The sequence below is a fragment of the Mus caroli genome, unplaced genomic scaffold, assembly GCF_978045245.1.
Source record: "Mus caroli unplaced genomic scaffold, Mus_caroli_1 scaffold_1, whole genome shotgun sequence".
In the NCBI taxonomy this organism is placed as follows: domain Eukaryota; kingdom Metazoa; phylum Chordata; class Mammalia; order Rodentia; family Muridae; genus Mus; species Mus caroli.
In genome coordinates this window covers 6704589-6726512 of record NW_028227256.1, presented here as the reverse complement: position 1 = coordinate 6726512, position 21924 = coordinate 6704589, and the positions used below count along the sequence as shown (strand labels likewise).

The 21924-nt window shown below is 42.2% G+C and overlaps 1 protein-coding gene and 1 pseudogene across 2 annotated transcripts in view; one reads left to right on the top strand and one right to left on the bottom strand.

Annotated features, from left to right (window-relative positions):
- Nucleotides 1–20870, bottom strand: part of Sgk3 (serum/glucocorticoid regulated kinase family member 3) — a 112142-nt gene extending 91272 nt beyond the window's left edge. For both annotated transcript variants that reach the window (XM_029476220.2, XM_021159785.3), the window contains exon 1: nucleotides 20720–20870. The gene's annotated coding sequence lies outside the window, so the exon portion shown is untranslated. The remainder of the gene's footprint in view (nucleotides 1–20719) is intronic.
- Nucleotides 16266–16790, top strand: LOC110292464 (replication protein A 14 kDa subunit pseudogene; annotated as a pseudogene).
- Nucleotides 20871–21924: the final 1054 nt, after the last annotated feature.

Sequence of the window (21924 nt, the reverse complement as noted above, 5' to 3'; positions counted from 1 at the left end):
TGCACAGGATACTGTATAATCTCAGTCCTGGTACTTCCCAAGTAGAGGCAGGAAAATCAGGAGTTCAAGGTCATATTCAGCTACATAGTGAGGCTGAAGCTGAGGCCAGCCTGGGCTATGTGTGACCCTGCTTCAAAACTTTAAAACAGAGAGGAGTGGCTAGCTTGATAGTGCAACAGTAGAGCACTTGACCAGTCTGAATAAGACTCTATATTCAATTGCAAAACAACTACAAAATAAAATGTCGGAATTGTTTAAACAGTACATGTAAAGCTATGATCAAGGACACTGGATGACTTGCCCTCCCGTCTGCTCAGGAAATCACCTATGTGCTAAGTGTACTCTCATTCTTTCTTCCAGACAAGGTCTTTCTATGCATCTCAAACTCACCAAGAAGCTCAGTCTGTCCTCCGAACTGGCAATTCTTCTGCCTCAGCCTCCCAAGTGCTAGGATAACATGCATGTGCCCCCACATCTTACTTAAAAGTGAATTCTTTCAATATAAAAAAGGGGAGCTTGTCTGATAATTTCAACAATTTTTTAACTAAAACATACTACCTATGTAAGATTCCATCTGCCATCATTTGAAGACATCCATTGAATGGAGAAGCTAGAGAAAGTACCCAAGGAGCTAAAGGGATCTGCAACCCTATTGTTGGAACAACATGATGTACTAACCAGTACCCCGGAGCTCTTGTCTCTAGCTGCATATGTATCGAAAGATGGCCTAGTCGGCCATCACTGGAAAGAGAGGCCCATTGGACTTGCAAACTTTATATGCCCCAATATAGGGGAATGCCAGGGCCAAAAGAATGGGAATGGGAGGGTAGGGAAGTGGGGGGCGCTATGGGGGACTTTTGGGATAGCATTGGGAATGTAATTGAGGAAAATATGTAATAAAAAAATATTAAAAATTAAAAAAAAAGAGTTTAAGGAGGTGTGATAAGCTAATAACAGCAAGAGAAACCAAGAGTTTAGTTTCAGAGGACTAGTTAAAAAGCACAGAGAAACCAATTGATTTAAATGCATACAAACACAAGGAGGACCCACACTAAAATGGGGCTAATTCAAAATACAGGTGACTAAGTAAATGAGATTAAATAAATTGTTTTGCAAATAGCAAAGATTTCATAATTTACCAGCATTTCCTCCATGCTAGGGATATGCTTATGTCTACAGGCCCAGACCATTTGCACACTGGCAACTAATGAACTTATCATGCAGCTTCTATTTTGAAATAATTACTATATTAGCTTGGCCACATGGTGAGGTGATTGATTCCTGGCAATCAGCCATTCCTATGACTGAAACCGAATGAACAAATTACCACCATCAAGGCATCAGAGCTATCACTAACTTAAGGGGTTTCATGAGAGAAGACAGGGAAGATTCAGGGCTACGGTGTTACAAAGCATAAGTCAACCAGCATAAAGTAAGTAAAATAAAAATAAATAAAAAATAAAAAAAGAAGACATCCATTGAAAAGTAAAGACTGTTATCAAACATGGTGATTCATCTCTGTCACAGCGCACATTTGAAATTGGTAAAAATTCCAAAATGTACTGTACTCAAACAAATACAACAAGAGCATCAGTTTCTCTGTCAGGTTTAAACTCCTTTTTACTATGATCTCTATAGTAAGACCCACCAGTATATTTTAGAACTTTTGCAGATTTAGAAGTAACCATTCCCCTCAATTTATTTCTGATGAATGGCTGTGTGGAACTCTGGATTTAAGTACAACTACATTACTGTTCTCTTGTTCCTGTAGAATAATTCTTGGATTCATGGCCCATGCCAAGCTAAATGACACTGCAAAGAAACCCTTTGTTTTCAGATAAACCAGTACTTGGCTTTAGATAATGCTATCAAGAATCTTATTCATGCAGCCTAGCCTAGTTGAAACAGCAAACGCTGAAAACAACAACAAAAGCTTCCATCTTTACCGAAAGAATAATCTTTCAAGTATTTTTTTAAAAAATGAATTTAATAGAACCATAGAATTTGAAGGGTGGGAAACTTTGAACTATGTACAGTCAAAGAGAATAAATTCTCACTTGCTATAAAGGTTACTCGAGTTAGTGGCAGATTTAACAGTAGGACCCAGGCTGTCTCAATTCTCCAGGTGAGGCTGTTACACAGTATGCAGCAGCAGGCAGGTTTGTCTCCACCAACATTCGAGAACCATCATGGCCCTCACTAGATCAAGCATTTTCACGGCATCATCTCCTCCATAGGCCAGCTCACAAGTTATAGTCACATTCATGCCTTTTAGACATTCAGTGTTGCCAAGTGTACTGCCATGTATGTGATCTAAATGGAAATATGTAATCCAGTTACTGTAGTAACCACACTACAGAAGAGGATGTGTGTCAACAGCCGGCTTCTCCCTCAGACATTTTCTTCCAGAGATAGAAACAGACTTAGATTGTTTAGAAATGCATTTTTGAGTAATAGCCTCCTTGCCAAGACTCATAAAGATTTTTATAGCTACCTCCCGTTCTGTGTTCTATATTCTTTGTCCCACAGTTGCAATCTCTTCTATAGATGCTGTCGGTTATCTATACTTTCTCCTAGAATGTCTTCTCTATATTGTGATTTCACATCTTTCTAAATGACTATTGTTATATGATAACTGAGTAACTGGAAATAATGCATAATACATATACAGCTTTAAAAAGCATCAAAATGCAGATATTTAATTTTTTTATAATTTCAAAACACTGGTTTATTTTTTAAAGAAATAATACATTTTGTGTTGTACAAGGAAAAGTCAAATTTTATATACATTTGTTTATATATACACATAGGCATATACAATAAAAATATATTTTTATAAGTACATTATTCATGGCATTGAAATGTCCAGGCAGTTCTGCCAAGGAAAAGATTTTACTATACTCAATACTGACTAGTTATGTTATCTGTAACAGCCAGATCTCATACAGCTTTTCTACCACTGAAGATTCAAAGACAGGCATTTCATAGAATTCTCATAGTTGCAAATAAAACAATGTCACAATGAAGAATAAATAAGAACATTTGGCAATTTATTAATACTAGTTAGGAAGAAGATTCTATTTTTTGAAAATGTTATCTCAACTAAAAACTAGCAAATGTGTTCTTTTCAATACTTCACAGTATTAAGTTGATCAAAATAAGGTTACTGTATTTGAGATGGGTGTCTGCACTATTTAAAAACATCTCTAGTGTATTTTACTAGCAAATCTTATGATATAGACCCAAAATAACTAGAGACCTAATGAATAGCACCAAATTTAACATAGCGCCAAATTATAATACTTAAAAGTAAAATAAATTAATTACTATTATTGTTGCTGTTCCTTCAAGACAGAGTGTCTTTATGTAGCTCTGGCTGTCCTGGATCTCCTTCTATTGACCAGGCTGGCCTTGAACTCAGAGACCTATCTGCCTCTCCCTCTAAGTGTTTGGACTAAAGGTCCTCAGCTCCTGGCTAAAAGAGACTTTAAAAAAAAAAAAAATGTCTCATTGAAACATTGTTAAGTTTGCATTTGTGTCTTTTACCTTCATAATGAATTTTCATAGTCCGATCAACATGAACTCTAAGCCAGTGTGTTAGAAACAGTAAGGGAAGCAATTAGGCAGAGGAGTATCAAGGGAAGACATGGCTGACAATCTCAACAACCAGACCTAGGGAAAATTATGAGCATCCCTCCGGACTGCAGCGGAAGTCAAGCTCATAGGAAACATCTCTATAGCAGTCCAGATGTTAGGCCATAGAAGGCTTCGTAAAATTAAAAGTCCAGAAGCCATACAAGGCATGATCTTAAAGAGTATTACTAAATCAGAAAATAATAACAAAGAAAATTTGGTAAATTTACAAAATGTACTCTTAAGCAACAAATGTATTTACAGAAGAAATCATAAAGACAACTGGAAAATATTTTAAACCACAACATAACAAATTCCAGTGATTTTCCAGAGGAAAATATGTTGCTATAAATTCCTATAACATCACTTCTGGCACTTGCAGAGAACCTGGGTTTGGTTCCCAGCACCCATATGGCAGCTCACCATCATCCATAACTCCAGTTCCAGGGAATCTGACATCCTCTTTGACTTCTTTGGATACCAGGCACATAGACACACGGAGGCAAACACACAAAATAAAAATAAATCTTTAAAAAAGTAACAAGAAGAAAGCCAGGAGTAGTATTGGTCACCTGAAGTTCCAGCTACACAGGAGATTAAGGCCAGGGCACCATTTTAGCCCATGAGTTCAAGACCAGTCTATGATCTCCATCCCAAGAAAAAGAAAAAGTAACTGAAGACAGGAGAGTAAAGTAAACCAAAAGTAAATAGATAGAAGGAAGTAATGAGATAGAAGAACACAAATCAATGAAAAAAAGAAAGGTAAAAACAAGACACACAATGAAGTCAAAGGTTGCTTCTTGGGGAGGTCAGGGATCACCGGTGTCCTTTGGCTACACTGATCAGGAAGAAGAGAGAAGAGACACCACTAAAACCAGGCTTGGAAAAAGGGTCATCACTACCAGGCTCAAAGAAGTAATGAGGGCTTCAAAGTATACCATGAGCAACTGCACACAAACTAGTCAGGTAACTTGGAAGAAACACACAGTTCAGTAGAACAAACTAGCAAAACCAACCCAGGAAGAAACCCAGAAGTCACAGCAAGGAAAGAGACTGAATGGTAATCAGAAGAGTTCACACAAAGCAAAGCCCAGATATAATTGTCTTCAGTGATGTTTTTTAAAAACGAACAACTAGGTGAGGCCCAGTGAAGACTGAAAAGAGAAATAATGCAATTTTCCAATGCATAAAGATTCTGGATAGATATTTCTCCAAAGAAAACTTACAACTGGCCAAAGCAGAACATGAAAATGTTAATAATTCATATATATACACACAGCACAGAGGTACTAGGGCCCTGAAAATCAAAACTATAATGCCACTTCTCATTTACTAAAATAGAAAGTTGTGCAACAGTGTTTTGAAAGTGTGTGAGGAAATCCAAAAGCTGTGGCCTATGAGATAGATCAGTGGGTAAACTGCCACCCAATCAGGACATCCTGAGTTCCATCCCTAAATGGCACAGAAAGCTAGTGAGAAATGATCCCCACCAAATTGTCCTCTAAACTTCACGTGAATACTGTGAGACACAGACATACACACATACACACACACACACAAAGTGCACATTCACCATGCACTCATATACACAGACATACACACACACACACACACACACACACAATGATATGTGAAATTTAAAAATAAGCTGGGCAGTGGTGGTGCACACCTTTAATCCCAGCACTTGGGAGGCAGAGGCAGGCGGATTTCTGAGTTCGAGGCCAGTCTGGTCTACAGAGTGAGTTCCAAGACAGCCAGGGCTACACAGAGAAACCCTGCCTCGAAAAACCAAAAAAATAAAATAAAATAAAAATTTTTCTGAGCCATTATACACTAACAAGAAAACTGTAAAGTCAAGCAAATACTCAAGAAAACAATTTGTGAATTCCTCAAAAAAGTTAAACAAGATTTACATATGGTTAAGCAATTCTGCTCTTAGGTATATGTCTGCAGAAAGCGAAAACATATGGTCACACAGGATTTATTCATAAATATTCACAGCAATATTCTTCCTAAGAGTGAAAAATGGCAACCACCCAGATGTCCCTCAGTGGATGACAGAATAAGCCAAGCATGGTTAGTGCATCTACACAAGGGAATATTTTTTAGCACATTCTGGAGGCTAAAGTCAAGGCCAAGTTGCCTGTATCACACTTGCTATGTCACCATACAGCAGAGACTTCCTGGAGAGGAGGGTCCAACGCTGTATCTGCACTGGGCAGAAAAGCACCAATCCTCTCCAAAAGTCATTTTAAAACAGCATTCATCTGATCTGGAAAGACAGACTCCTTTTACTCAGTTTTTCCTTCTTGGAGGCTCATCTCAGTATCTACCAAACTAATGTCCCTTCCCACTCCAAAAAAGGCAGAGTGAGGGTTAAGTGATGCTGGTACCCAAGTGGTTTCAGAACACAACTGTGTCCACTGTTGTTTTCAAGTTTAATGGACATTGGTTACTAACAGAGTCTGAACATTTGGCAAATAACATTCAAATTCTGTTGGTTCAAGGCTTCAAACAACTAGCTTTTAAGTATACAATTTGAGTCCTTGTCTATTAGACATAAATTGTAATATATTTAATGCATCTTCAGCCAGAATTCTTAAAACTTGGTACCGATTCCTAAACTAAAACACTAAAACTGTTTCAGAATAATAAAGTAAAAAATACAGAGCTCATTTTTAAACCCACTTAACTGCTTCATCGGCAGATGGTTATCTGGGTTATCTGTAGGTTAATTCCACCTCTGCCTACTGAGACAGTCAGGTTTTACCCCCTTGTCAAAAGCCACGAGGGGACTAAGGAGTAAGCTGGGGAGACCCATAGAGATGGGCTCTGGACCCACACTGATATGAGTAGCAACCATTGAGGCCTTCTATGCTCAGTGTGTCCATCTATAAATAAAACTATCCAACATATCCAAGCCATAGTTACTGTGACTTTAAGTTTTTTAAATGTGTAGGGATGTTGTGCCTGCATGTATATCTGTGCCTAGTGTCATTTGCATGCCTGGTGTCTAGTGGAGGCCGAAGGAGTTGGATCCCCTGAAACTATAGTTACAGGTGGTTGTGAGCTGCCATGTAGGTTACGGGAATCAAACCCAAGTCCTTTGAAGGACCATCTAGTGCTCATAAGCACTGAATGAGCCACCTGTCCAGCCTTATTATAGCTTTTAAATAAAATTATCTTGTTCTGCCCCCCAACAAACACTAATTCTCTTCTCTTTGCCCTCTGAATAGTGAAATGCAGACACCATAAGCAATAAAACTACAAAGACCTGATGATAGAAACAATACCATTCAAAGGGAAGAAGAATTATGTAAATAAGCACCTTCATTTCCCACAACACCAAACTTACATAATCTTAAGTAGATAAACGATGCACACCAATAACATCAGACATCACTGGGAAAGATAAGGTAATTTTCACTAATTATGCTGGTATATTTAATAGCTGTATTAGGAAACAAGTAAGAACACAGTCAGCAGGATAGTATAGATTTGAATTAAATGCTTCTTCTAATTTTAATTTAATGCTGCTGTAATGGTGACTCAACATTTGGCCTGATTTGCAGTATCAGAATGGAAGGCTTCACACTGAGTTATAGTTACAGCAGCTGACAGCATGAAAGGGAAGTAAGCCATGGTGACTCTGGGTCCCTGACTCCAGGGACTACTATGACAGCTGAAGAGCCTATAAGATATGGGTCCGGCTGATGGAGTCTCCCAGAGGGCATGCCTCTGAAGGATATAGCCTCTTCCAGTTCCAGAGGCTCTCTCTGCTCTCTGGCCCGCCAGTCTCTGAGGAGGCCCAACACATGCTCCTAGAACCCTTCTCTGCTGTGACGGTCCAGACTCTGAAGCCAGGAGACAAAACAAGCACTTGCTCTTCTATCTTTTACACTGTTGTCTATGCAGTACATCAGTCACAGCAACACTGATGCACTAATGCACGTGGCAGGTGCTGGCAAAATACTACCATTCCTTTGAAACAAGTTTATATATGTCTTTTTTAAACAATAAGACTTCATTAAGATCTATATGAAAAACTCAGGATGTCCTTCTTCATAATAGCTGAGTAGTATTCCATTGGGTAAATGAACCACATTTTCTATATATATTCTTTCGTCGTGGGACATCTGGGTTGTTTCCAGCTTCTGGCTATCACTGTTTCCAGCTTCTGGCTATCACAAATAAAGCTGTTATGAACATAATGGAACATGTGCCCCTATGGCATGGTGGAGCATCTTTTGGGTATATTCCCGAGTGTTATTGCTGGGTCTTCAGGTAGATCTATCTCCAATTTTCTGAGGAACCTCCAGAGTGGTTGCACCAGTTTGCAATCCCACCAGCAATGGAGGAGTGTTCCTCTTTCTCCACATCCTCACCAACATGTGTTGTCACCTGTTTTGAGTTTTGCAGGCAAATGGATGGAGCTAGAAAGTATCATCCTGAGTGAGGTAACTCAGACCCAAAAGGACACACATGGTATGTACTCACTAATAAGTGGATATTAGCAAGAAGAAGAAAAGGAGGAGGAGGAGGAGGAAGAGAAGGAAGATGAGGAAGAAGAGAAAGAGGACCGGCGTGGTGGCGCACGCCTTTAATCCCAGCACTCGGGAGGCAGAGGCAGGCGGATTTCTGAGTTCGAAGCCAGCCTGGTCTACAGAGTGAGTTCCAGGACAGCCAGGACTATACAGAGAAACCCTGTCTCAAAAAAAAAAAAAAAAAGAGAGAAAGAGGAGAAGGAGGAGGAAGAGGAGGGAGGAGGAGGAGGAAGAGGAGGAGGAGGAGGAAGAGAAGGAGAAGGAGGAGAAGGAGAAGGAGAAGAAGGAGAAGAAGGAGAAGAAGGAGAAGAAGGAGAAGAAGGAGAAGAAGAAGAAGAAGAAGAAGAAGAAGAAGAAGAAGAAGAAGAAGAAGAAGAAGAAGAAGAAGAAGAAACAAAGAAAAAGTACAGAATACCCAAGATACAGTCCATAGAACTAAAAAAGGTCAACAAGCTGATGAAGGGCCCAAGTGAGGACTCCTCAGTCCCACTTTGGAGGGAGAAGAAATCAATCACAAGTGGGCAGGGAGGGAGGGAGGGAGGGAAGGTGGGTTGGTGGGAGGGGAGGCTGATCTGGTATTGGGTAAGGGGAAAGGACTGAAGCCCTGAGGGCCAGCAGAAAGAACTGAAACAGGCAACCTCAGGAAATAGGAGGTTAGGGGGACACCCCCCCCCCCCAGAATGCACCAGAGACCTGGGAGGTGAGAGACTCTCGGGACTCAAGGGGGGGACCTTAGATGAAATGCCTGACAGTAGGGAGAGGGAACTTATAGAGCCCACCTCCAGCAGGAAGACAGGGCATCAAATGAGGGAGGGGGGCTATCCCACAGTCACAACTCTGACCCATAATTATTCCTGTCTAAAAAAAATTACAGAGATGGAAATGGAGAGGAGCCTAAGGAAAAGAAGTTCCAGAGACAGGCCCAAAGTGGGATCCAGCTCAAGGGAAGGTCTCACAGCCTGACACTATTACTGAGGCTATGGAGCACTCAAAAAAGGGACCTAGCATGACCGCACTCCGGAAGACCCAATAAGCAGCTGAAAGAGTCAGATGTAGATATTTGCACCCAACCAACAGACAGAAGTAGCTGACCCCTGTGGTTGAATTAGGGGGAAACTGGAAGAAGCCGAGGAGAAAGGACCAGCAGTCCCAATTAACCTGGACCCCTGAGATCTCTCAAACACTGGACCACCAAACAGGCAGCATATACCAGCTGATATGAGGGTCCCAAACACACATACAGCAGAGGACTGCCGGGTTTGTGTTCATTCAGAAATGATGTACCTAACCCTCCAAAGACTGGAGGCCCCAGGGAGTTTAGAGGTCAGATGGGGGAGGGGGGCGGGGACATCCTCATGAAGACAGGTGGGTAGGGAGGAGGAATGGGATGTGGATGGGGAGTGGGAATAAAATCTGGAGTATAAAAACATAAAAAAAAGGGCTGGAGAGATGGCTCAACAGTTAAGAGCACTGACTGCTCTTCCTGAGGTCCTGAGTTCAAATCCCAGCAATCACAATGAGATCTGAAGCCCTCTTCTGGTGCATCTTAAGACAGCTACAGTGTACTTACATATAATAATAAATAAATCCTTAAAAATATAAACAAATTTTTTTCATGTTTGAAAATGATGTTTAATTGAATGGCAGAGAAAGTGATGAATCAGAGAAAGAATTGAAAGACTCTTATGAGAATAGATGAAGGGAAGTGACTCAAGAGAGAACATCTCAGAAGGAGGAGGCTTAGACACTATATAGCCTATTGAGGTTACTCAGTTCAAAGAGACAGGTTGACGTCTGGGTACACACTCCCTGTCATGTGCCCTAAATCCTCTCTTCAATCCTTCAGCCATTCTATAAAAATATAAACAACATTTTAAAAGAAAAGTTTAAACAAGATCTATACAAAATATTATGGATGGGTGGGTGGATGGATGGGTGGGTGGATGAATGGATGGAAGGAAGGACAGACGGACAGACAGACAGACACCAAGATTCTAACTCCAAAAAACACACGCAAGAAATTGAAGAGATGGTTCCGTGGTTAAGAGCACTTTACTCATGCAGAGGACTAGAGTTGGCTCCCAGTGCTGACATCCTACAGGTCACAACCACCTATAATTTCAGTTCCAGGAGAGCCAACGCCCTCTTCTTTCCTATGTTCTCTCTCTCTCTCTCTCTCTCTCTCTCTCTCTCACACACACACACACACACACACACACACACACACAGTACCTTTACACATAAGTGAGACTATTACATTTATTTAAAAACCTATACACACAAAAAGAGAAAAGGAGAAATAGGACTAAACAATGATAATAATAGTAGAAGCCAGAAGTAAAAGAATTGTAAGACAAATCCAAAGAGGAAAAGGGGGCACACATAGAAATACTTAAAACCCTCTGCTAAACACTGGAGTACTTTATCTTTCATTAATTAAAAAAAAAAAAACAAAAAAAAACTTTCAAAGAAGAAACTAAACCAAATACTGGTGAGGGGGTAAAACAGATAAAAAAGACCAATCAAAAAAGAGAACAATACTCATGTCCCAGTAAGCTCCCCGCTGTGCAAGTTTACATACATATATAAAACCACAACAGAGAAGCCATGCAGTGGGAGGCACAGGCAGGAGGATCTGTAAATCGAGGCCAGCCTGGTCTACATAGTGAGTTCCATGACATCCAGGGCTACACAGAAAAAAACCTGCCTTGGTGGGGGCAAAAGCAAAAATACAATACAAAACAAAACAAAAAGAGGAAAGGAGGGGGAAGGAAGAAGGCAGGCAGCCCCACCAAGGGGCTCAACAGGTAGGGTGTCCGATACCAACCCTGATATCTGGTTTGGGTCCAGATCACACAAGGTAAAAAAGAAAGAACTGGGACTGGAGAGATGGCTCAGTGGTTAAGAGCATTGACTGCTCTTCCAGAGGTCCTGAGTTCAAATCCCAGCAACTACATGGTGGCTCACAACCACCTGTAATGGGATCCGATGCCATCTTCGGGCGTGTCTGAAGACAGCTACAGTGTACTCGTAAATAAATAAATCTTTTTTTAAAAAAAAAAAAGAAAGAAATGAAAGAAAGAACCAACTTTTGCAAGTTGTCGACACACACCCCCCACACTAAACAAACACTTTTTTTTAAGAAGAAGAAAGGACCGAAAGAAAAAACAGTAGTCTGAGTTCTGAATGTTTTCTAACAATGTCCAAATAAATAAAATAGTAGTTCATGTTTCAATTTTAGTAGCCTGCTCTTGGAGGCTGAATAAAAACATCTTTTAAAAATCTACTAATGTTTATAAAAAGTAAACCTTTACTCCTGTGCAGTCCACGCAGCTTGGCCCTGGGAAGAAGCGCTGCGAGCATCAGATCCAAGCACCTATGCAGACAGCCTGGAGTCAGTCTGAGTCCCCGCGCGCCCGCGCGCCCACCAGCATGCCCACGCACATCTCCAGCTGAGGCCCAGCACTGCTCAAGGAGTTTTGCTGCATCTTTGACCCCAGAGCACTCAGCTGGACCCAAGATCTCATCCATGTGTACCTCTGATGGCAACTTAGAGGGAAGAGTTCAGAAACTTCTATCTACTTCCCAAAGCTCCACAACCTTTGGTCTGGGATTGCCTGAATCTTCGGCTTATTTGAAAACCAACAACAACAAAGTTGGTTTTAAGCCAGATACTTGAACTTTGGATGTATTGTCTAAAGGCAATGTGTCATATTGCAGAGTTATCTTTCCAGGCCAAACACTCTATTTGATTCATTTATATGCCTGATATCTTTTATAGAAAACACACACACACACAAACCAATGTTGTTGCAATAGCATGAATAAAAAAAATATAAATAGCGTACATTTTTTTAGGTCATGTCAATGCTTAAGGAAAAACAGCTTATTTACTGATGAGGAAGTAGGTGAAGTTTGTGTGGATATTTTTAAAGGAATTACTGGGCATTCCACAGGGTTTGGAGGTTGAAACCACTCATTCTTTATAATATCCACCTTTCCTTGCAAACTAAAGGCTCTCCTTTTCCTTATTAAAGGCCTTCTCTTAAATGTACCACTATAATTAGAATCTTTTTTTGTTCAAGTTCAAAGTGAAGACCCAACAGAGAAAAGAAGGCTGGAGAGATTGTTTGATGCTAAAGCTAGAAAGAAGAGAAAGGAATGAGAATAGAGAAAGAGAAAGGCAGAGAGGCAGCATTCAGCAAAGAGGAAGACACGTGGGGCTGGAGCCTGTATTGCTTCTGTACACAAACTGGTAACACAAAGAGGGAGTGAAGGATGTCAACACAGATGCTGTCGGGAAAACCTGGGGTTGTCAGGATGCAAGGAAGGGATGTGAGCGTGAACTTTAACTACGCGTTATCTCCTGCAAGGCAGCCTATCTTCAAGTAGGATCATAAGAATGCCACATTTCCACCTTTCACGACGGTGCTGTCCCACCACTGACCTCAATCGATGTGCTTATGCTTACTAGAACCTTCTGCTTTCCTTCCTCACAACTTCAGAGCAGCCACGTTTTCCTTGGTTCAAATCCGTCATTTCTGCTTCTCTTAGTGATTACAGCAAACCATCTGTAAATACCTCACCGTTGCTTTTCTTGATTATCACATGTTTTAATGCGCTGGCAACACACGCCCATGACCCATAACGTGTGTTATACTGCTTGGGGTGGATTTGCCAATCCATGCACACACTCACTCATTCTCTTTATTAGCAGTAGTATAAATTTCCAAGAACGTCAGCCAGGTTTGGGGCATGGCAGCTGGCCAGGAAACACAGGCAAATAACTGATTCAAAGGTGTATGGAATCTCTGACGTTCACTGGCTGCATAAGCATGACTCTAACCAGCAAGGCAAGCCTGTTTGTTTAAAATGGCACCAAGGGTCTGGAATGGTGGCTCATGCCTGTAATCCCAGCTCTTGAGAGGCTGAAATGGAAGGATTATCCAGAATTCAAGCCTAGCCTTGGTTTCATAATGGTTTTCAGAACAGCCTGAGCTGCAGAATTAGACTCTCAAACAAAATAAAACAAAAGCACCTCAGAAAATATATGTGTACATCCACATAAAAATAGAAGCCTAGCCGGGCGTTGGTGGCGCACGCCTTTAATCCCAGCACTCGGGAGGCAGAGGCAGGCGGATTTCTGAGTTCGAGGCCAGCCTGGTCTACAGAGTGAGTTCCAGGACAGCCAGGGCTACACAGAGAAACCCTGTCTCGAAAAAACAAAAAAAAAAAAAAAAAAAAGAAGCCTAGAAGAATATCTCTTAAGGTACTTCAGAGACACTGACGGGCTCAGCCATGTTCATTGCTGTTCTATTCACAACAGCTAAGAAATGGAAGCAGCTTCGATGTCCTTCACTGACGAGCACATAATGAAAACTTAGTACATTTGCACACGGGAATTCTATCCAGATACCAAAAAAGAAATGAAATGAAATATGCAAGTAATGGATGGAAGCAGAAAATATTATACAGTGAGAAGCAACTCCAGGGAGATGTGATGCTTCCAGCCTCAAAGACACCAGGACTCGTATGCACATAACACATATATGCACAGAATTTTAAAACAAACAAACAGGGCTGGAGAGATGGCTCAGTGGTTAAGAGCACTGCCTGCACTTCCAGAGGTCCTGAGTTCAATTCCCAGCAACCACATGGTGGCTCACAGCCATCTGTAATGGGATCCGATGCCGTCTTCTGGTGTGTCTAAAGGCAGCTACAGTGTACTCATATAAATGAAATAAATAAATAAATAAATAAATCTTAAAACAAACAAACAACCTTCCTTCTAACTACTGGTCAGGGGGTCCATGAGACTCCCAAAACAAAGTCAGCTCTTGCCATTATCCTCGGGCCTCCCAGAACATAAAGTTAAGTCTCAATTGCTGAAGACAGCACAATCTTCAGACACAGGACTTGGAGGAAGCCTCCTCTCTGAGGACGAGATCTCACAGTATTAGACGGCGCTGTACAAGCTGCCAAGGGACAGAAGCAATCGCTCTGAGCTACAAATCCTGCCAACTAGGACAGAGACAGCTTCCCCAGGAAGACATCCCCAGTGGTGAAGTAGTAGTACTTGTGTCTTAAGATGGCCAACAGCTATCTAAGTGGATTTATGGCTCCCCCATTGGATGAGAATTCAGGCCCAGTACTGTAAACCTAGCCAACCACCTGTGGCTGTTCAGATCCCAGATCCCAGAGGAACCTACTACTGCTATTTTCCTAAATCCATACAGTGTCTAACTATTTTCTAAACATTTACACCCACAGATAAATGTAGACATCACCTTCACCAAACGATTTTCATTTTTGCAGCAAATGGAGACTACTACACAGATCTTTAACTGATCAAAATGAAGACAATAAATGAGCATGGGGAGCCCATTGCTAACTGTACATCTACAATGTAAGTCCAACACCCAAGGCTCAAGGAACATCATGGACAAAGAATAAAAACATTCAAAGCCAGAAGACTCAGATGCCAGCTGGAAGATAGTGTCCTCTAGACATGACAGGGATTTGTGACCATAAACTCTCAAAATATGGTTGCATGAACAAGACCTACCTAGTGACCACACCGGTGGACATGCCTATGTGGATGGGGGAAATCTCACAAGGTCCCCCACCTAAACATGCATCTCATGTCTTATACATGAGCATACCATTTTTACACTTGTCCTGCAGTACTTGGTACTTTCTCTACATATGTAAACGATGAACTGCAAACTCAGAAATTTAAAATTAATTAACCTCTGTTTTAGATGGCCTTGATACATAGCCCAAGCTAGGTCCAAACTCTTGATAGTCACTTGTCTGACTTCCAAACACTGGGATCACAAGTATGCCTTACCACACTCAGCCCAAATTTAATCTGCTTTTATTTAAAAGCCAGAATAATACCTGACATGGTGGCATATGCCTGTAGTTCCAGCTACTCAAGAAGCCTAGGCAGGAGAATCACTTGAAGCCAAGAGTTGTAGCCCCATTAGGCAACAGACTGAGACCTTCCATCTCAAAAACAATTAAAAAGTAAGAAGCAAGTGATGGCAGCAACAGGTTTCCTCATTTTCAACTCAAACAAGGAAACTACTCCAATCCTAATGACATACCTCTGAACTAAGTTACAATCCAGTCCTCCCAGTGGCAGTGTGTGTGTGTGTGTGTGTGTGTGTGAGAGAGAGAGAGAGAGAGAGAGAGAGAGAGAGAGAGAGAGAGAGGGGTGGGGGGAAGGGGGAAGCACACACCCACCCGTGCATTCACAGGGAGGCCCAGCCCAGGATCTGTCGTACTCTATCATTTCTGTCTTATTACCTTGAGACAGAGTCGCTCACTGACCTGGAAACAGTGCTAAACTTTTTGGCTAAGCTAGCTTATCATCCAGTCTCAGGATCCACCTGCCTCCACTCTCCAGTGCTGGAGTTACAGGGATATGCATCCATGCCCACATTTTTCCGTGGGTGCTTGGGATTCAAAGTCAGGACAGTATAGCAAGAACTGTTTCCCTCCAATCTCCCCAACCTCAGAATCCCACTTTTTATAGATGAGTATTAGGAAATACATTTTACCTAGATAACCGAACCCGTGGTTTTAATTGCTTAGCAATTATACCAGAAAACTGGGGGAGTTTGGGGATAGCTAAGTTGGGAGACCTTTCCAGATATGCATAAGAGCCTGAGTTTGATGACCAGAATGTATGTATAAAGCAGGGAATGGCATGCAGTTGTAAATTCAGCCCTGGGGACAGGTGGATTTCAAGAGGCACACTGGCCTGCTGACCTAGACTGACCCAGACTGACAGGCAAGTTCACAATGAGAGACTCTGTCTCTAAAACAAGGTAAACATCTCCTGAGGAATAATGCCTGAGGTGACATCTTGCCTCATGCACATGTCCACACACCTGTACAGACATGTATACACACACATATACATGTATATGCACAAACATACACACAATACATGAATCATGCTTATCACTACATGCTATGTAAATAGTGTTATTTGTTTAAAAATCACAGAGCAGACTCACAGTGCAAAGAATGACATCTCAGTATGGCAGACATTCTCAAATCGTACAGTCCTAGAAAGGAACAAAAGCCAGGCCACTATTCAATCCAGAGTCACCCTTGCTCTCATGTTTCAAGCTACTAAATCAGTTCTCTACCTTTTAAATTATCTGCAAAGCCCTCACTCAGTGGCCTAAAGAAAGAACTGCGGGTTCTTTCTTTAGGGTTCGAGTGTTGGCGGCAGAATCATGGAGGACATAATGGAGCGCCCCAAAGCGCGCATCAACGCCAGCATGTTACCACAGTATATCAACCGGCCCGTGTGCTTCGTGGGGAAGCTGGAAAAGATTCATCCCACTGGAAAAATGTTTATTCTTTCAGATGGAGAAGGAAAAAATGGAACCATTGAATTGATGAAATTCACTTGAAGAAATCTCTGGGATTGTAGAAGTAGTTGGAGAAGTCACAGCCAAGGCGACCGTGCTCTGTGCATCTTACACCCTGTTCAAGGAAGATAGTAATCGCTTTGATCTTGAACTTTAATGAAGCTGTGAAAATTACCAATGAGCTTCCTCAGTTTTCCCTTTAGGGCTTCCACAACATGAATGAGCTTCTTCAGTTTCTTAAGATTGCCAGTAAGCTACATTGAAGGCTATTAAAGAAGAATCCCACAGTTTAATGGAGCGACTCCTATAATTTCTAATATTTAATTTGTTCTTTCATATATATATATATATATAGTAAATCTATTATGGCAGTTTACAACTAAGCCTTTTTATAAACTTTTAAAAAAGTGATACTTCAATATATGGTCTGAATAATAAAAATCAAAATATAAAAAAAAAGAAAGAAAGAAAGAAAGAAAGAACGAACAAACTGCTGGTAAGGACACGTCAGCCCATGTGAGCTTACAGGAACTCTGCACATGGAAACTTACCACACGGGTAGATATTTCTAGACCCTCCCAGGTGTCAGTCCCCTTAGGTTTTTCCTATGTCTGTCTCCATGGTAGAAACCAAGTCTCCCTACAAAGGACTCTCTCAGAGTCTGACTCACATCGCTTATTTCACCCATACACCTTGGAAAAGATCAGTCCCTAGCCGAGCGACAACTGCCTCACCCATAACCTTACACGGGCAAACATCATTGGGTTTATTCTGTTTGGTTTTGAGACATGATCTTGCTATGTAGTCCAGGCTCCATCAACCTAGGGATGCAAACGACTGAGTCTCCTACGCGCTAGTTTTATAGGAATGGGACACCATGCCCGGGTAGACTTTTATTGTTTTGTTTGACTAATGACAATGGAGATCATACCCAGGGCCTCCAGAACACTGGGGAAACACTCTACCAGTGGAGCTATATACAGTTTGGTTTTAAGTAGAACCGTGGATACCCAGAGATAGACATGGACATGCTTACAAGACCCTTGTAAGGGATGAGTTTGAAAAACTAAAAGAAAGCAAGGCTTGCTGCACAGTGCCCTAATTCTCTCTGAAGCCCTTGGCCTTGGTCTCATGCAGCCTGACACTCTGAGCTGGCCCACATCTTCTTGGCAACAGTAATTAACTCAGCGATCCTGTTAAATTAAATATTGATGTGAACTAAAAGACCGGGCATCTCAGCCCCTCTTAGATTTATCACTTTTCTCCATGAAATGGGGTGGGGGGGGGGGGAAATCAAGATCAAAGCTTCCTTCAACAGGAATGGAGCAGGTAAAGAAAAACAGAGACACATCTTCACTTAAAAGCGTGTGGGAGCCATTTCTATCAGGAATAACAGGTTACATAATTTGACTCTCATGAATCAGCAGTTTAGTCCATAATTTACATTAAGTTTTAAAAGAAAGAACACGTGAGGATTGAAAGGGTAATGGTAGTTTCTACAAGGCAGGTTTGAAAAGCACTTATTCCACCTCCACACAGAGGGCTGACAGGCAGCTGACTCAGATGGGCTTCATTAAGATGTTCTCTCTACCTAAAGTCCCTGGGGGAACGGCCATGCTGTCTTTCACCCAGTGGCCCTTCTCAAGTCCTCTCCCAGGTAGTGGCCATACTGTCCTCTCTATTTAAAGGTAATATATCTAGGGCCACATAGTTTAGGATGCAGAGGCCCATACTTAAAGGATATAAATAAATGAAGATACTTTTTTTTTTTGCTTTTTTAGAAGTATAAACTTAAGTAATTAGCTTCAGAAAACACACCGCCATGTCAGACACTTCAGAAGAAAACTGAGAAATCCCTTTGATCATTGTATTTGAACTCCCTCATAAACCCAAGTGCTTAGAGACATACGTAAGAAAGCTTTCAGCACAAGAACAAACAGCATTTGTCCCACCTAACACCCCTTAAAACCAGACCAAAAATAAAATAAAATAAAAAATAGGCAGGGTGTTTGACAAGAAAAAAAAGAAAGAAAAAAACAACCACTAAGTTATTTTTCAAAAACTAGAGATGATAAATCCTTAGTCCATAGGATATCTTTGTCCTTTTTATAAGGAAAATACTGCATCAGGTACTGTTTGAAATAAGAGAAGCATTGGATTTGGCCTCTCTTCAGCACAAATCAATTACGGTGGTATTTTGGGATGTATGTTTTGAAAGAGCAAGCTTTCTGAAGCCATTCATTCCACAAATATTTATTACAGGCCTGCACGTGCCAGGCTCCACCCATTTGTGCGCCTACTCCACCTGGGCTCACCCTCCATTAGCTTGGCAAACAGGCAAACAGCAAAATCAACAGTTTGATACCACGGTGTCTTTACTTGTACAAAAGGGAGAGCGTTTTAAGATGTACTGACCTCACACAGTCTCTCTGAAGACAATTATTAGATGTTAGGCTGAATTTAATTCACAAGTAGCATTCATGTCTGTGGTATCTACAGAAGCTGTACTGGGGCTGGAGAGCCCCCTTGCTTCATACAGTCCTATTAATCAGGCTTACCAACTCATTTAGTTACCTCCCAGGAAATGGAAATTTATGAGAAGGAAAAGAACCAACAGAGGCACTGAGTATGATAAAAAAAAAAAAAAAGATCTTGATATTACATTTATAATCACCACAGTGACAACTTTGTCATTATTATTTATTGACCATTCTCAGTCTTTACCATCTAGGCACCAGGCCCAAAACACTCATTTAAAAAGATCATTTTATTTTGAGGAAAAATCCTCTCTCTATATATATATAAGCTGCAAGACACAAAATGGACACCTTACAGGATTCATCAACCAATTCAGTGTCAGCAACAACCAACCGCAAAAAAATTACCAAAGTATTAATGGTAATGTCTACAAACAAAAAGCGTTCTGTTTCACGGTTCAAGTTTAATCTGATGCTCCCATCTGAGCCACGTCATATAAATTGTCAAACAGATTTGAAACAAAGCTCCCTTTAAAAACAAAACTAGGTTCAGTACAGTGGCAGTTTAAAGAAAGGGAACTTGTGATGTCTGAGTTGTCAGACTTGGAATCAGAATCCACCTTTCTGAGGTTACACGGGATCTGTCCGGAGACCTGCCAGCAACAGGTCCCATCTCTCCAAGCTTGAATCCTATGGGGAAGGAAGGGTAAGACCTTGCCTTCAGGGAGTGGTAGCCTAAGGGGGCAGAAGGCACACCCATTCCTAAAATATGTCTGAAACTTCCTCTAATGTTTCCAGTTCTTTCTATAACCATGGGGAACTAGACTATGCATGGCCTCTTCGTGGCTACAACCACAAATAAGTTATCATTCTGAGTTATGAATTTGAGGTAATATTTATAAAGCACTTAGGAAACAGAGCAGTTCATAGTAAGAGCTGTGTTTGCTAAATAAAGCAGGCACTTCCCAGGCCTGTTAGGTAAACAATCTAGTGAGAAGGGCAAGACTCAAACTACCAAGAGGCGGTTTGGGGTTTTGATGTTTTGTTTTCTTTTTCTTTTTCTTTCTTTCTTTCTCCTTTTTTTTTTTTTCACCCTGACAAACGATTCAGAAACTTGAGTGTTCTGTGTTTATTCTTGAATCCTAAGTGCATCCAGCATAGTCTCTGCCTGCAGAACTGCAGTTCAACCAGGCATTCGGTGCAAAATTAAGTCAAAGACCTTTGTTTCAAGAGGCGAATCCCTTCTCTTTTCCAAAGAACCACCCCTAAGAGCGCCCTGGAACCGAAAACCTCAGTGCGCTTTAAGGCGGCATTCGTCGGTGCTTGAACCGTGAGAATCGACCGAGCGAAAGCAGACCGAAGGATTCGAGTCTGAAAACTTGAAAAAGAGTGGCGACGCGTTCTAGCCCTGCCGACCACTTCACACCGTCGCCCCGGCGGGTCCGCGCAGAACCCCATCCCGCGTCAGGTGGGCTCCCGGGTCCTCGCCACCCGCTGCCCCGCTCGGGGGCCTGGCGAGCCGCCCGCGCTCCCCCGCGCGAGGGAGCTCCACGCCACGGCGCTGAGCTCTCCCGGAGCACACAAAGACCGCGCCGGGCCGCGGCGGAACCCTGGCGCCCGAGAGAGCCCGGCCGGAACCCCGGCACGCAGACCGGCGCACCCGCCCCGCACCTACCCGGCTGTGCGGCGTCCGGGCGCCCGGGCGCGGAGCCCAGAGCGCTGGCGGTTTCTTCTTCCCGGCGGCGCGGCCGGGCGCCGGCGTTTCCTCCCTGACGCGTCACGGCGGCTCCTCCCGCGAAGCGCGGGGCGGCGGGCGGGCGGGCGGCGCGAGGGGACGGCGGGTCGGCCCGGACCCGCGCGGATGGCGGGGCCGCTCGGCTCTCCGCGCTCGCCCGTCACGCGGGGTGCAAAGTTCAGGAGGAGACGCCGCCGGACTCCTGCGCTCAGCCGACGGGATGCGCGAGGTCCGTGGCGAGGGTGACCTTGGCCCACTCCGGAGCCCGGGCGGCCGAGCGGACCCGGGCGGTGGCAGAGGGCTGGGGGCTGCGGCTTGCTGCAAGCTGGATGCTGAAGAAGCCAAATAAGTATTCGGAGGATCTGGAGAGCCCACTGTGCTTCCTTTAGCTTTTTCTGGGCAGTTTTCTACACTTTTCCCACGTCAGCAGATTTTTTTTTTTTTTTTTTTTTGACCAGTGTTTATGGCTGAGCGAGGGCTCTCACAAATTGGCAGATAGATGCTACGTACAGATAATATGCGTCTCTCTTGATCATTTTAGATCTATGGATTATTTTTGTTTGTTATTTTTAAACTACCCAACACACTCTACTGCTGGTGCTTATCCATTTAACTACAGAAGCTGCGTTTTAAAAAACCCGTTCTGTGAATGGGGAACTAAGAATTACACGATTCAGTGGTTGTGGAGTAGAGTTAAAATTTTGAACCAGAGAGCCACAACACCACTGTAATTTAGGTTTTATCTGATACCACGTGAAAGTAGACCCACACAACTGTTTAAAAGATTTCTGTCTGCCTGGCATGCTTCATATTTTACATTAATCTACCCTTTGAATCATATGGTTCCAGAAAATTTGCCACAAATCTATGAACAAATAATTAGAGGAACTGAGATGAATGACTTCCGTAAATTCAAAGAACTCTTTATATTTTAGAACGATACTCAGAAGATTTAGCCTCATGAATAAATGTAAGAAAAGTTATTTGTACAATCCATGCTGCAATATGGCCTTGTCCTTAAAATAGGTTGTGAACCCAAATTCTTTTATACTGTGAAACATATTATTCTCACAGGACTTTCTTAACAGCGATTCTCCATGGCTTTGGGAAATGGACAAGAAAATTCAGTTCATAGAGCCCAACAT